We start from the raw sequence: 15930 nt of genomic DNA on the forward strand, positions 1-15930 counted from the left end.
GCCAAGAAGGCCAGTGGCATCCTGGCTTGTAGCAGAAACAGTGTGGCCAGCAGGACTAGGGAAGTGATTGTCCCTTTGTACTTGGCACTGGTGAGGCCGCACCTCGAATACTGAGGTTGTTTAGCCTGGAGAAGAGGAGGCTCAGGGGAGACTTTATCACTCTCTACCACTACCTGAAAGGTGGGTGTTGGTCTCTTCTCCCAAGTGACAAGTGATAGGACAAGAGGACATGGCCTCAAGTTGTGCCAGGGGATGTTTAGATTGGGTATTAGGAAAAATTTCTTCTCTGAAAGGGTTGTCAAGCTTCGGAACGGGCTGCCCAGGGAGGTGGTGGAGTCACCATCCCTGGAGGTATTTAAAAGACCTGTGGGTGAGGTGCTTTGGGACATGGTTTAGTGGTGGACTTGGCAGTGTTAGGTTAACGGTTGGAGTTGGTGATCTTAAAGGTCATTTTCAAACTAAACGATTCTACAATTCTATGATTCTACACCAGGAAAATGCTCCTTCTCCTCTATTTGGCACTCCTGAGAGCATGCCTGGGGTGGTGTGTTCAGTTTGGGGCTCCTTGGTATGTAGGAAAGGTACTGACATGTGGGAGCAAGTCCAGGAGAAGCCCCCAAGGCACTCAGGGGGCTTGGGGACATGATGCACTGAGAGCCTGAGGGAATGGGGCCTTAGGAAAAGAAGGCTCAAGGGAGACCTTATGGGTGTCTACAACTACGTGCTCTGGGGATGTGGAAAAGATGGATCCAGGCTCTTTTTAAGGTGCACAGTGGTAGGAGAAGAGGCAAAGGACACAATTTTGAACCTGGGAAAGTCTATTTAGATATAAAAAACTCTTTATACTTTACACCTTTTTTGGACGCAGAATATTCTCGAGTAGTGGAATACAGCTTCCAGAGATGTTGTGTGGGCTCTGGCCTCGGAAGTTTTCCAGCCTTGACTGGACACAACCCTGACCAGCCTGTCCAACCTAAATTATGCTACAGTAAGAGTAAAAATAGTTTGGTTGGTTTGTTAGTTGAACGTAGAAGTAAGGACAGGACAAGTGCATATCCAACTGGTTGTGAGGAAAATGAAAATGGAAGGGGTATGGTCAAGTGGAAAGGCTCTTTGTTGTTTTTTGTTGTTTGGGTTTTTTTGCCAATGAGCCTTTCGGAAGCTGATTTATAAAATAGGATGGGCAGTGTGGCAGGTAGCTTCATTTGTTGATTCGTAAGATAGCTTCTTTTGGCTAGGGGAAGAAAGACCACAGTGCCTGAGGGGGCTGAGTGGTACAGTTAGCATCTGCAGGGCTTGGGGGCGTGCTGACAGGAGTTTGGGACTAGACACTGCGCAGGAGCTAGGCCAGGCCAACTCCACCATAGGATGGATGTTGGTGAGAGAGGAGGCACAGGCATCAAGGAAAGAGAGACTCCCAAGATGTTGCACAGGAGGATGTGTCAGAGGCGTTGGTCCCCAGGTGCAGGCCTATTCCCCTTGTACCCTTCACCTTGGAAAAGCAGAAGCTGTAGCTGCAGGAGCAGTATGTGTCACTGCTGGAGGAGGGAGGACCACATCACGGGTGTTTCAGGTGTGCTAGGATCGAGCATTTTGTCCTCCCCATTTCAGTCTTTGTTCCCCTTGCAGAGTCATTTCCAGCAGCTCTGCTCTCTCAGGGCTCTTGGTGGGGACGCGTGGGTTTTTTGAGTCTCTCTCACACATGCAGGAGGATCGGTCTCAGCATGCACCTTGGGTTTCTCGTCATTGCTGTTTTCCGGAGGCAGCCACTGGGTAAGGATTGGCTTTGTCTGGAAGCACGATTCCTCTTCTCCCCATGAGATCCTCACCCACTCAACAGATCTCTGCAGGCAGCTGCCTTGAATTATGGACAAATGTTGGGAAACATCAGATCACAGGGGTCGTTTTGCATCTGTTTTCTCAAGGTGCTGTTACTGATGGGAAGGAGAAAATGAGACTGAGAAGAAACACCTCCTCTCCTCATCGTCTTAGACCCCTTGCCTCCCTTTTCTCTTGCCAACCATCCACCTCTCTCTGCTTCTCTTCGCTGGTCAGTCTGGGCCCAGTGTTCCACAGACAAATCATTGCAGAAGCTCTTTTCTATCTCGGCAGGACACATTTTCTGACCTGGCAACCTGAATACACAGGGCTTTTGAAAGTTGATGCAGGGACATGAAAGCTCTCTCATCACACGCACATTCTTAGGGTGTCCCAGTCCCTCGTCTGGCTGGCACATGTCATGCAACATGCCCTGGCTTTCCATTCCTCCAGTGCATTTCTGCACTGCCAGGGCTTCCTCTTCCCTCCCTTCCATGGCCTTGGAGTCATGCTAGATGACAGGGAATGGGGCGCAGGGTGAAACATGTCACAGGCGTTCCCACGGTCCCTCACCCTGCAGGAGGTGTCCTGGACCAGTCACAGGAGGGCCAGGCACTACAGGCTGTTCCCCTGAGAGACTGGGCAGCACGAGAGTGGAGATGGAAGACCTGGGTGAAAGCATAGCTCTCCTCTGGTGTTAACCTTGTGGGAGGTAATTGGCACAATTGTGCTGTGAGATCCATACTGAGCTGAGGTCTCAGACCTCCTGCCCAAAGACACCCACCACCTTGCTGTTCCCATCCATGGGGCTCTGGCTGCAGAGAAAGGCAGAGGGAGCCTTCTCCTCTGACACTTTGCATTCCCTCTTGTTTTGCATCTTGGAGCCTTTCCCTGAATAGTTGCTGACCCTTGCTTTCTTCCAGGCACCATGGGGCAGACCGCCATCACCCACCAAGAAGGACAAGTCACAGTAGAGGAGAGAGACACCTTCGAGACCACCTGTGCCTATGAGAGCTCTAATTTTATGGCTTGTTCTGGTACCAGTAGAAGAAAGGCCAAGCCCCACAGCATATCTCATATCAGGCAGTAGCCGGCCCCAGGTGGAGCGTCCGTCTTCACCACGTTGCTGAACACCACAGGGAAATACAGCCTCCTGCAGCTGTAGGTCTGTGCCTGCTCAGGTCAGATTAACTTAACGATAATGAACAGTTTGTTATGTCTGCCATGAGTGGTGCATGGAATCACACTGGTCTTAATGCAGAAAGGGAGTGGGAATAGGGGTCCCCACCTGCAAATTTCTTGCCCCTTCACACACTCTTTCAGCTCGGGGGTGCAGAGCTGCCCTTTCCCCACCTCTCCCAGTGCAGCAGTCCAATGGGTGCCCCATGTGCTCCCTGGGAGTAGGGGGTGACCCAGTGATCCCTCATCCTGTTCCCTGATGACCCCCCCAACCTTTCTCATACAGTAGGAGTAGCTTGTCCTTGTCCTTGTGGAGGTGGAGGAAGTCGAGGTCTCTGACAGTGCCTTGTACCTCTGTGCTGTGCATGACAGCCTGGTGCAGGGAGCTTCCCTGGCTGTGCAAACACCCAGGGGAGGGAGGGCATCTGTCTGTGCAAGGCTGAGATTGGGGATGGGGCCCTCAGCTCTCCCCTGGCAGTTCTGCTTCCCCTGTACACCCAGAGTGCTGCAGGCCAAGATCCTCCTCCCGGAGGGGTCAGTGTCAGTGGCCTGAGAGGGAGGAGAAGGTGGTGAAAGACTCTCAGGTCCCCTTGTTTTCACTGTGGGTTACGTGGTTACTCTGCCTAATGGCTCTGGTGAGGTGATGGGCAATGCACGTGATTGGGGCTGTTTGTGCAATGGTTCCTTGCTGCTGCTCTTTGCTTTCTGGATTTCCCTGCTGCATATTGCTTCATCAGATAGTCCTGCAGGCCTCTCTCTTTGTGGTGCTGCATTCCTTTCCCCTCTCTCTTGGGCCACTCTATGACCTCAGAAACTCCAGCTAGGCACAGACCTTTGTGTAATGAGTTGGGCGATTAAGCATCCCTTGACCATTCCAAGAACTCTTACATCATGAGGGTAGGGAATGGCACTGACTGTACCAGGCCCTCCTGTTACCTGACCGAGACGGTTAATGCGAGCAAGAAGAATGGGATGATCCATCATTCCCTAACAGCCCTGGAGTACTCCCTTTGAGCTCTCCTGGACTGCAGCGGGCTGTAACCAGCATCTCCCTCTGAGTGGGGCACCTCTCAAAGGGAACTCTCCAGTTTGTGACATTTTAGAGGACCACGCCGAGCTGGCGATGGCATCTGGGACCTGGGCTAAAACCATCTCCTCCTTGAGGCTCAACTCTGGCCTGTTGAGGAATGCTGAGACATTTGAAGTGACTATTTTCACAGAACTCATGGGCTTGGCCACTGGATGCCCTCATGTGTGGCCTGGCCAAGCTGATTTCAACATCAACCAGGGAGTTACCTTAGCTCTGCACATGTGTGTAACTGCTGTGCTGTGCAGGGAACTGTGTTGGGGGGTAGATGGTATATCGGGGACCTGCCTCTGCTATGCTTGCCCTCGGGTGCAGGCCATGCCCCTTCATGCTGGGAACAGTTGGGAAGATGAGGAGGAGAAGGTCTTGGGCTGTTGTAAATGCTTTTTCTCACTCTATCCCCACTCCTGCATCCTTTGGGGCCACCTTCTGACTGAGCTTCTTTTCCCAGCACAGGGCTATGCAAAGCAGAAGGAATTCCCTTCTTCACAGGCTTGTGAGCCGCTGACCTCTCAGAGCCTCCAGCAGCAGCACCGGGCTCCTCACTGAGGGATAGCAGTGGTTGGGCTCCCCATCTGCAGGATGTGCTCTGAGGCCAAGGGGGCGTATCTGAGCAGAGATGCCGGAATACAGGGCCTGATCCCCACTGGCTGTGGAGGTGCTGAGTATGTTTTCCTCAGCTCCAAGAGACGGTGACTGGAAGGGACCCACTGCCCTATGTCCCACCCTCCCCTTCCTCTGGGAATGGTGAAAGGTTTGCTTGTTCCCCCACCTCACTCTCCGCCAGCCAAGGTGCTGCCTTTCTTCCTTGGCAATACAAGACAATGTCCACCAATAAAAGGGGTATACGGAGGCAGAGGCTGGGAAGTGGAAAACTTTAATGACTCTGAAGAGAGAAATGAGTTCACTCCTAGAGGAGGCTGCTGGTGGTGGGAGATCGCTGGCAGCTGCCCAAAGTCTGTGCCCATTGCCCATGGTGGAGATCCCACAGGGCATCCATCTGGCTGTCCCATGGAGGGATAGGGATCAGTAGATACCCCAGGTTGTCTTTGAGGGTCTAGTGAGCCAGAAGAACAGAAGACAGGGAAGAGATGGGAGGGAGTGGAGGCAAGGAAGTTAAACTTTGGCCGTTTTCAGAGAGCCCCAGCTGCACCTCTTTTGGAAGGGCAGCACTGGATGCTCAGCCTGCTGAAATCGATGGCTAGGAGCTCTGTCCTCAGTCCAGAATCTAGGTCTGGATTCCTGGGGATCCTGGTCTTGTCTGTCACCAGTGGCTTTAGCAGGGGGGACATCTGCTGCCGCAGTAGCAGCTGGTAATGCAGGAGAGCTCACAGCACCCAGAGGAGATGGGCACCCTGTCACAGCTGAGGATGCTGCCAACAGCAGCAGAGGTGGAGGATCCCACAATGGTGTTCCGTGGGAAGGAGCTGAGGATGGGGCCAGACAGTGCCACCACCACGGGAGGGGGCTCAATGACAAGAGTGGAGTTCTGGCACTGCCTGACACAGGGCTCATTGCAGCTGTTGGCCAGTGGGGTCAGACTGCAGGTCTGGCATGGCAGGCACTGGTCATTGCAGGACATGCCTTGAGGCTGGACATGCACTTGGGAGAGAGGGCAAAGGAGAAGCCGAGCACAGGGACATGTGAGGAGCAATCTCCCATGAGTCCATCACCCCACCACGAGGGTTTCAAAGGCACCTGCTCAGCTAGGAGGTAGAAACTGGGCAGTGAGGCAAAAGGGTTTCTTGCCCTCATTCAGACATGCTACTGCAAAGTGTCACCAGGCCCAATGAGGCTGCTGGCTATTTCTTCAATTAAGAGCTCGCTCAGCCAACTCACTCTCTGAGTCAGACCCTCACCTGCCTTCAACCGCTCATGACAAGCAGCACCATGACCTAGCATAGGATGGAAGACCACACATCTGAATGACCAGAATAGGACATGGGGAAAGAGCTTCAGACTCACGTGGTTTCCAAGGAGAAGGAGACGAGAGATGTGGACGAGAGAGTGAGGCATTGAGCTGGCTTTTTTGGTGGCCCTGACCTACTCCTGGACCAGAGGCAGCTTCGACTGAAGTGACAATTTTCTACGGTGCTCATGATGAACAGAAAACATCCCAGCTAATGACATGATATGGGTGGCTGTTTTCCTCGACGCTACCTTTTCATTTCCTGGCTAATGCCATACCCATTCCCTCATGGAGGCTTCTTCTGAGTGCTGGGATTGAGAGACCCCAGGATTTCTGGGGCAGGAATGCGTCAGTGGCAGCAGAAGCCTCAGCTCAAGTGCCGGATGGGTGCAGTGCAAGCAAGGGATGTTGGCCTGAGGCAAATTGGTGGGGTTGCCTGTGGCTGCATTGACAGGAAGGGGCCCAGCCGCTCCCAGCCCTGCAATCCTTGGCTGGTCACAGAATCACAGAATCACAGAATAACTAAGGTTGGAAAAGACCTCTAAGATCATCAAGTCCAACCATTACAAAAAGAAAGAAAAAAAAAGTCCCAAACCAAAACAAAAAACCACACCCCACACCACCATGCCCATCAAGACACGTCCCACAATGCCACATCCACATGTTCCTTGAATACCTCCAGGGAGGGTGACTTCACCACCACCCAGGGCAGTCTATTCCAGTGTGTTACCACTCCCTCAGTAAAGAAATTTTTCCTAATATCGAGTCTGAATCTCCCCTGGCGCAACTTGAGGCCATTTCCTCTTGTCCTGTCACTCATCACTTGGGAGAAGAGGTCAACACCCACCTCTCTGCAACCCCCTTTCAGGTAGTTGTAGAAAGCGATGAGGTCTCCCCTCAGCCTCCTCTTCTCCAGGCTAAACAACCCCAGTTCCCTCTGCTGCTCCTCATAAGACTTGTGCTCCAGACCCCTCACCAGCTTCGTTGCCCTTCTCTGGACGCGCTCCAGCACCTCTATATCTTTCTTGTAGTGAGGGGCCCAAAACTGAACACAGGATTCGAGGTGCGGCCTCACCAGAGGAATGATCACCTCCCTACTCCTGCTGGCCACACTATTTCTGATACAGGCCAGGATGCCGTTGGCCTTCTTGGCCACCTGTAGTGTTGCCTGGGGTTCTTGTGGCCAAAGTGCAGAACGCGGCACTTGGCCTTGTTGAAATTCATCCAATTGGCCTGGGCCCATCCATCCAGCCTGTCCAGATCCCTCTGCAAGGGCTTCCCTGTGTGAAGGTGTCCCTCCATCCCTCCCAACCTGCTCCAGTGTTCAATTGTGGCCAGCTTCCCAGTCAGGTGGGCTGCACTGCTGGGTTTCAATTCTCTTCCTCCTAAAGCTGTCCATATGCCTTTTGGACCTCTCCAAGGAGGGAGAAGCCACAACCTCTCTGGGCAAAGCGTGTCAGTGCGCGGTCACCCTAGCCAGTAAACAAGTGTTTCCTGATGTTTCAGACAGAGCCTGCTGTGTTTCAGCCTGTGTCCGATAGAGCCAATGTCGGACAGCTCCAAGATGGACCCACCACTGGCCAAGGCTGAGCCAATCAGCAACAGTGGTAACGCCTCTGGGGTATTTAAGAAAGGGGAACAGAAACAGCCGGAGGAGAGGAGTGAGAATATGTGAGCGAAACAATTATGCAGCCACCAAGGTCAGTGAAGAAAGAGGGGGAGAAGGTGCTCCAGGCACTCAAGCAGAGATTCCCCTGCAGCCCATGGTGAAGACCATGGTGAGGCAGGCTATCCCCCTGCAGCCCATGCAGGATAACGGTGGAGCAGATATCCACCTGCAGCCCATGGAGGACCCCACGCCAGAGCAGGTGGATGGTCCCAAAGGAGGCTGTGATCCTGTGGAGATCCCGCACTGGAGCAGGCTCCTGGTAGCACCTGTGACCCCATGGACTGGAGCCCACACTGGAGCAGGTTTTCTGGTAGGACTTGTGACCCCATGGGGGACCCATGCTGGAGCATTCTGTTCCTGAAGGACTGCACTCCGTGGAAAGGACCCATGCTGGAGCATTTCATGAAGAACTGCAGCCCATGGGAAGGACTCATGTTGGAGAAGTTTGTGGAGAACTGTCTCCAGTGGGAGAGACCCCACCCCTGGAGCAGGGGAAGAGCATGAGGAGGAAGGAGCGGCAGAAACAACGTGTGATGCACGGACCGCACCCCCCATTCCCTGTACCCCTGTGCCACTAGAGGGGAGGAAGTAGTGAAAATGGGGAGTGAAGTTGAGCCCCGGAGGAAGGGAGGGGTGAGGGGAAGGTGTTTTAAGATTTGGTTTATTTCTCATTAGCCTACTCTGATATGATTGGTAATAAATTTTAACTGATTTCCCCAAGTCGAGTCTGGTTTGCCCGTGATGGTAATTGGTGAGTGATCTCTCCCTGTCACTTATCTCGACCCACAAGCCTTTCATTATATTTTCTCTCCTGGGTCCAGCTGAGGAGGGGGAGTGATAGAGCAGCTTTGGTGGGCACTTGGCATCCAGCCAGAGTCAACCCACCACACCCTCCCTTGAGGTATTTATATATGCTGATAAGATTCCTCCCACCACCCTCGCCCCGCCCCCTCCCTTCTCTGTGCTGAAGAGTCCCAGATCTCTCAGCCTTTCCTCATAGGAGAGATGCTTCAGTTCATTCATCATCTTAGTGCCCCTTCATTGGATTCTCTCCAGTACTTTCATAGCTCCCTTGAACTGGGGAGTCTAGATCTGGAACCAGTACTCCAGGAGTGGCCTCACCAGTGCTGAGTTGAGGGGAACGATCATCTTCCTCAACCTTCTGGCAGCACTCCTCCCAGTGCAGCCCAGAACACTGTTGGCTTTCTTTGAGGCAAGGGCACATTGCTGGCTCATTGTCAACTTGGTGTCCAGCAGGACAACCCAGGTCATTTCCTGCAAAGCTGCTTTACAGCTGGGCGGTCCCCACCATGTACTGATGCATGGGGTTGTTCATCCCCAGGAGTAGGACTTTGCCCTTCCCCTTGTTGAGTTGCAGGAGGGTCCTGTCAGCTCATTTCTGCAGCCTCTTGAGGTCCCTCTGGATGGCAGCATGATCCTCTGCTCAGCATGGGGCTTTTGCTAAAGAAGGGATGGACTATGTGGAAAAGATGTATCTGGTGCCTACAAATTAGTTCAAGCTGCTACAGGTGCTGCCATTACCCAGGGCAGTCATGAGGGCTGATATGGTCCACTCTTTGGATGCTGAAATGAGGGACATTCTCCACAAAGCAGGTTTGATGGCCTACAAGAAAGCTAAGGGGTGTACGGCTGCTCTTCAGAAATTCTTGGTACACAAGAAGCAGCATGATCAGGAACGGGGGAAAATAACTCCTCTTTTCCAGCAGAAAACAAGACAGAGGTGGAAAAGCCGCTGCAGACTCCTGAGGACTCTGTTGATCAGAAAGCTCCGGATAATGTGCATCCATGGTACTGGGAGAATGCACAAATGCTCCTAGGTAAACTAGAGCAGCCCAAGCATATTTCTTGCTGGGAAAACCAAGGAAGTTTTGTGTACAAAGGAGATGGCATAAAGGGGTCCAGCTTTCTTGATTTAGTCCAATGTGTCCTTCAGACTTGTGGCCCACCTGACAAGACCTGAAGGCTGGAATGTTTTTCTGAAAGCCACGTCTGTGATGAATGTCCTGTCTTCTGTCACAGGTCATACAACAACCGGGGTCTCTGGAAACAGCTCGAAGTGCCTGAGGAGGGCTGAGACAGCACAGACAGCAGCTAGGAAGAGGAAGATCCATGAAACTCCTGTGAAGTTTACTGTTGAAATGAAAATATTCATAGAATCATGGAATCATAGGATGGTTTAGGTTGGAAGGGACCTTTAAAAGATCATCCAGTCCAACCCCCTCTGCCATGGGGATTTATACTCATACAGTCTTTAAACTTTACTGTGTGTAGTGTCCATTTAAAAAACATGTTTGGTTGGGTTGGGGTGGACTGAGCTTAAAGAGCACACACTCAGCCTTACAGTTGAGCTGTAAGCTTTATTTACAGAATACGTTTATGAAAATTACTGCAAGAGATGCCTGTCTGGGTCTTTTGAAATGTATTTTGAGTAGCTGTGGTCATGGGGAAAACTCCATCTTCATATTTCACAAAATGCATCTGCATCTGATCATTTTGTACTGGATTGTTAGACTACAGTTTTGAAACCTGTTCAAAAGTTAATCCCTTGTTATGGTGATGTATGACAAAGACACCATGGTATCCTCAGGCCATGGAGGGGGGATACTGCAGTTGCTTCCTCTGGAAAGCAAGAACCATAGCATTGTGTTTTAAATGGGCCATGATGCCTTCAGGAAAGAGAGCACTGTTTGGAGGGTATCCACAGGAGTCAAAAAACTCTGTGTGTTTCTGATGTGCCAAGAAACTTGCAAGCTGTTGCTCTCCAGGCTGGTGATGTGGATGCGTATTCACCACCACGCTCACCGGTCTTGGGGAAACATAGGCCCTAGGGAGCCTAGTTGCCCGGGTAAGTGCCTAGAAATGTTTCCCTGGTGTAAGGCTGTGGTTAGAAAAAACAAGAGAGCTGGTCCATCTCAGACTTCTATCTTAGAGAGCAGACAATTCCACCCCAGAAGCATCTATTGATTATTGCCATAATCTAGGCAACAGATGTGTGGGAGGTGTCAGTGCCAGGGTCACAGCTGGGGCTGTGGTGCAGACCAAGGCCGGACTCAAGAGAGGATGAGGTGAAGGCTCCACCCAGTGACTACCAGGACTATCTAGGAGCCTGGCCAGGCCAGGAAGACAACAGTAGCCCAGGCCAGACACAGGCACAGATAGGGCAGAGCTGGGGCAGGCCTACACTAGGCCTGAGCTCTCATAGAGACGCTGAGCCAGGCGGCAAGCCAGAGCTGGGACCCATGGTTGCACTGGGTCTAGGTGGGCTTGGTCCTAATGCTCATTGCTGCTGTGTTACCACCTGACTCAGCATCGACGCCCACAGAACCTGGCCTGGGGAGCAGTGCACCCCCATCCTCGCCCCATGCAGGAATGACCCTGTCCTCCATGCTGGTCCTGTAGTGCTGACCGCATGTTGGGTCAGTGTGAGGGAAAACCCCCACACCACAGGGTCCCAGAGTCTGCAGATGTGGGAAGGCCCTGGCGTGTCTGTGGGAAGCAATGGTGCTGTGTGGAGCACAAAGGCCTCTTCAGCCTCAGGGCTCTGAAGGAGCTTGGTGCCTGGGGGAAGGCACCCCAACGTGTGCACTCTGGTTGGGCTGGTGCATGCCCTGTGCCATTCAGGGACAGCTCATGGATCCTGCTGAGTGCAGTGTCACTGCAATGTCTCCACAGAGCTGGGGGTATCTCCTTTCACACAGCACTCTTCTGGACCAGAGTTGGGTTGTGGCACTTGTGGGGCTGTAGAGGTCCTGGGCCTCAGCAAAGCTGTGCCTGGGGAAGACAAGGCAGCACAGAGCAGGGTTGTGTGTTTGGGCACCAGTCACAGTCCCAGGGATGCCTTCACCCAAGGGGGTGTTGCGTTCAAAGGGACAGGGGACTCCAGCGTGTGGCCTGCTGTAGCTGATACCAATACTAATTTGTGAACACCTCAGCCTTACACATGTCATCAACAGGTGGCAATGCCAGATGCTGTGCTGAAGGGTGGTAGGGCTGCATGGGGAAGCTGTCCCTGCTGCCCATGCCCAGGCATGCAGACCATGGCCCCAAAATCGGGTGATGGAGGGGAGGGGCAGGTGGAGTAGGGACTGTGGGGCATCCCCAAAACTATTCACCCATTCTCAAATCCAGCCATCCTTTGGCAACATAGTTTTCTGAGCCTCCTTGCCCAGCACAGATCCAGCCAAAGCAAGAGCACCACTCTTCCCCAAGGGCTTGTGGGACTGCTGACCTCCCTGGGGCCTCCCACATGCTCACAGTTCCTCTCTGGAAGACAGCAGTTGTCAGGATTCCTGTTCATATGATGTGCTCTGGGGCCAGGGGGCTATTTCTGAGCAGAGACGCAGCAAGGCAAGGACTGATGGCCATGGGCAGTAGAGTAACTAGGGATGTCTTCCTCAGCCTCAAGAGGCAATCCCTGAAAGAGGACTTGCTGCAGTTTGTCCCGCCCTCCAATGCCTCTAGGAGTGATGAAGGGTCCTCCTGTGCCCCCAACTAATGCCCCTCCAAAGCAAGGTCTTTCTCCCTCAGCAGTCAGTGTGCAGATGGAAAGACCACCTAAGGGACACAGGCAGGGTTGCAAAAACTTTTTAATGCGTCGAAAGAGGGAAATGAGGTCAGCCCAAGTGGAGGCCCTGAGTGAGGAGCAGGAGCAGTCAAGACTCTGTTCCCCTTTTTCTGTGGCAGAGTTGCCACAGGGCATCTATCGACCTGCCTCACAGAAGCAGACAGGCTAGCAGGTGACTCCAGGCTGGTTTCTGGGGTCCTCACAGCAAGCTCTGAGGGGAGCACAAGAATACAAAGAAAAGAGAGAAAAAGGGTGATTGGAAGACAGGAAAGTTAGACATTGGCCATGTTTTCAGAAGGCCCAGGCTGCCCCTTCCAGTCTGCCCTTGCAGGACAAGCCAGAGATGGTCAGCTGCTCCTAAAACAATGGCACAGAGTTTGATCCTGTGTCAAGCAGCATTTTCTGAGTTCCTGGGGGTCCTTATCTTTAGCAGGGGGGGCACCTCCTGCCGCAGTAGCGGCTAGTGATGCAGGAGAGGTCACAGCAGCCAGAGGTGATGGGCACTCCGTCACAGCTGAGGATGCTGCCAACAGCAGCGGAGGTAGAGGATCCCACAACAGTGTTCTGCGGGAAGGAGCTGAGGATGGGACCAGGCAGGGTCACCACCACGGGAGAGGGCTGGATGACGACGGTGGAGTTCTGGCACTGCCTGACACAGGGCTCATTGCAGCTGTTGGCCAGTGGGGTTGGGCCGCAGGGCTGGCAGGGCCGGCACTGGTCGTAGCAGGACATGTCTTGGGGCCTGAGGTGCACCTGGGAGAGAGGGCAGGGAGGGAGGAAAACATGGGCATGCGTGAGGAGCAGCCTGTCACCACACCATGAGGGAACCAAAGAATGTGCAGGCCGGGAGGTGGAGGCTGTGCAGAGACGTATGAGGGCTTCTTGGCCTTGTCATACCAGGGCCCCAAAAGGTCTACTAGCTCCTATGCAGCTACTGCCTAGCCCCTGAGTCCAGAAGCCACCTCAGTACAGTCCCAGCTTCCCTCCATGTCTAACCTTCTCCCCACTTCCCTCTCCCATGACAAGCAGCCCCAAGATCTGGCATAGAACAAACCTGGAATCAGCTGAGAGGTCCACTGGAGTGAGACCTCCTTTTAGAGACAGCACAGAAGGAGAAGGGGCTTCAGACTCACCTGACTCCCAAGGAGAAGGAGGCAAGAGAAGTGGATGAGAGAGCAAGGAGCTGGGCTGGCTTTTATCATGGCCCTTTACTGCCCCAGGCTGCCAGAGGCATTCCTTGTGGAGGTGATTATTTTCTGACAAGCTCACCTTGAATGCAAAACATCCCAGCTAATGCTATGGGCTGTGTTTTGGCTTCCTGAATTGCTGTCTTCTCGTTTCCTGCTTTATGTCAGGCACATTCCCCGCTGAAGGCAGCCTTTCTGTGACAGGATGAGAGGCCCAAGCATTTCTGGAGCAAAACATGTCAGCGTGGGCAGAGGACTCATCTCACATGCTGGAGGAGTCCTGTAAAGGCAAATGATGTCAGCCTGGGTGACTCCTTTGGGGCTCTTTATCACCCTGTTGCCAAGAAGCGGCCTGGCTCCTGGGTTTGACCGTATCCCACCTAAATCTGCTTCCAGGAAAATTCTGCTGGCTGGTTTTGCCTGCTCCTGTTCTACACCAGGGAGGCAGCATGGGGCAAGATGTGGTGCAGGATCCTTTTCAGATCTCAGAAAGAAAGACCTGACAGCAAACGACATAATAAAACGTCTGTTTTTGTAAGATAGAATAAAAAGACGAATATAGTTAGTGAGTAAACCTTACATCCCCTCAGATGCTGGGAAACCTGTGCTTGTGCAGCATCAGATGGACCCAGGTAAATTTTCCCAAGACACACTGTGCAGATCCTGTCCAGGGAGAGCTTCTGCTTCCCTCCCATGCCATGGTGCCTTTTATTTTGTGTTACACAAAAAAAGAAAAGTACGTCTTCTCGAACACTCAAAGGTTATTTCTGCCATAACACCCACCAACATGCAGCACAGGCTGACACAGGGCACTCCAGCAGATTCCCTTGCAGCAGCTACTCATGCTTATGTACAGGCCTCTCAAGCCTTTAGTGCAAGGCCCAATAGAGCAGATATGTCTTGCGCAAGATCACTGACTCCTTGAATACAATGTTTTCTTCAAAGCTCCCAGTACACCTCCCCTCTGTGCAGTCTCCCTGGGTACCCAAACACCACCATTAGCACATACAGGGCCTTGTCCTTCCCCTGAATGCTCCTCAGAATCCCTGCCAGAGCTGTCCCCAGGATATCCCCAGTTGAGTGCAAAGTCGGTCATGTTTCTGCGTGTGTCCTCTTGTCTGCACTTGTCTGCATGCTGGATTTCTGCAAGTGTTTTTGGGTGTAAAGTTTTGCATGCTTCCATGTGTGTGTTTGCGTGTCCCTCATCACGAGGGCATGCGCAGGTCACGGCAGGAGCACTCTCCACTGCTCTGTCCATGAGCTCCACACAGCAGCCAGGGCCAGACGGAGCCTGAGTGCAGTTGAACAACAACAGAACAAACCTGGCAGAGAACTGCCCACAGCACAGGCACTGAAATGCAACCTTGTGTATCTTCAGCCTTCCTTTTCCCGCCGATGAAAAGCTCACACTGTTTTACTGCTGACTTCAGGCCACAACAAGGATGGTTTCACACCAGTTGGGATCCTTAGTTTAATGCAGTGTTACAACATTGGGAGTGCCTCAGCATGGCTGGAAGTGCCCCTTCCTACCTCTCCAGGCCAGGACAGAGCTGCTCTCCCCAGTGTTACGGAGTTCAAAAGGATAGGCAGAGAGAAAGGCTGAGGAATCCTGCCGACCATGTGCTGGCCATCCCTGAGTGGATCTGTTTCCAATGCAGTGTCAGTGGTGTCTAGGGTGGGACACACACCCGCCTTGTGTGCAAGCCAATGCCAAATGTACTCATGGGTACATGGTGCTGTGTCAGGCAGAGGCTGAGACCTTGGACCGAATACGTACTGAATAAAAGGAACATGGAGCCCATGAGGACAGGTGCTCTGCTGGACCTCATACTCACCAAGAAGGAAGAGCTCATTGCGGGTGTGAAGAGCAAGAGCAGCCTTGTCTGCAATGACCATGAGATGGTGGAGTTCAGGATCCTGAGGGCAGCGAGGAAGGTGAATATCAAGCTCACAACCCTGGAATTCAGGAGAGCACACTTTGGCTTCTTCAAAGATCTGCTTGGAAGAGTGCCCTGGGATAAGGCCCTAGAGGGAACAGAGGCCCGGGAAAGCTGGTTAATAGCCAAAGATCACCTCCTCCAAGCTCAAGAGCAGCCCATGCCAACGAGGAGGAAGTCCAGAAAGCATGCCAGGAGGCCTACATGAATAAACAAGGAGCTCCTGGTCAAACTCAAACACAAAAAGGAAGCATACAGAAGGTGGAAACAAGGACAAGTAACCTGGGAGGAATACAGAGGCAATGTCCAAAGAGGTTAGGAAAGATAAAATCCAGCTGGAAGTAAGTCCAGTGAGGGGTGTCAAAGGCAGTAAGAAGGGCTTCTGTAAGGACACAGGTGACAAAAGGAAGAATACGGAAAGTGTAGGACCACTGCTGAATGAGATGGAGGCCCTGGTGACACAGGATATGGAAGAAGCTGAGGTGCTGAAGGCCTTCTTTGCCTCCATCCTTACTAGCAAGACTGGCCTTCAGGAATCCCAACTGCAGACCAGGGGGAA

At 52.7% G+C, this 15930-nt stretch overlaps 1 pseudogene; it reads right to left on the minus strand.

Moving 5' to 3' along the window:
* Positions 1 to 12673: 12673 nt before the first annotated feature.
* Positions 12674 to 14530, minus strand: LOC132319396 (feather keratin Cos2-3-like; annotated as a pseudogene).
* Positions 14531 to 15930: the final 1400 nt, after the last annotated feature.

This window comes from Gavia stellata, chromosome 28, assembly GCF_030936135.1.
Source record: "Gavia stellata isolate bGavSte3 chromosome 28, bGavSte3.hap2, whole genome shotgun sequence".
NCBI lineage: Eukaryota > Metazoa > Chordata > Aves > Gaviiformes > Gaviidae > Gavia > Gavia stellata.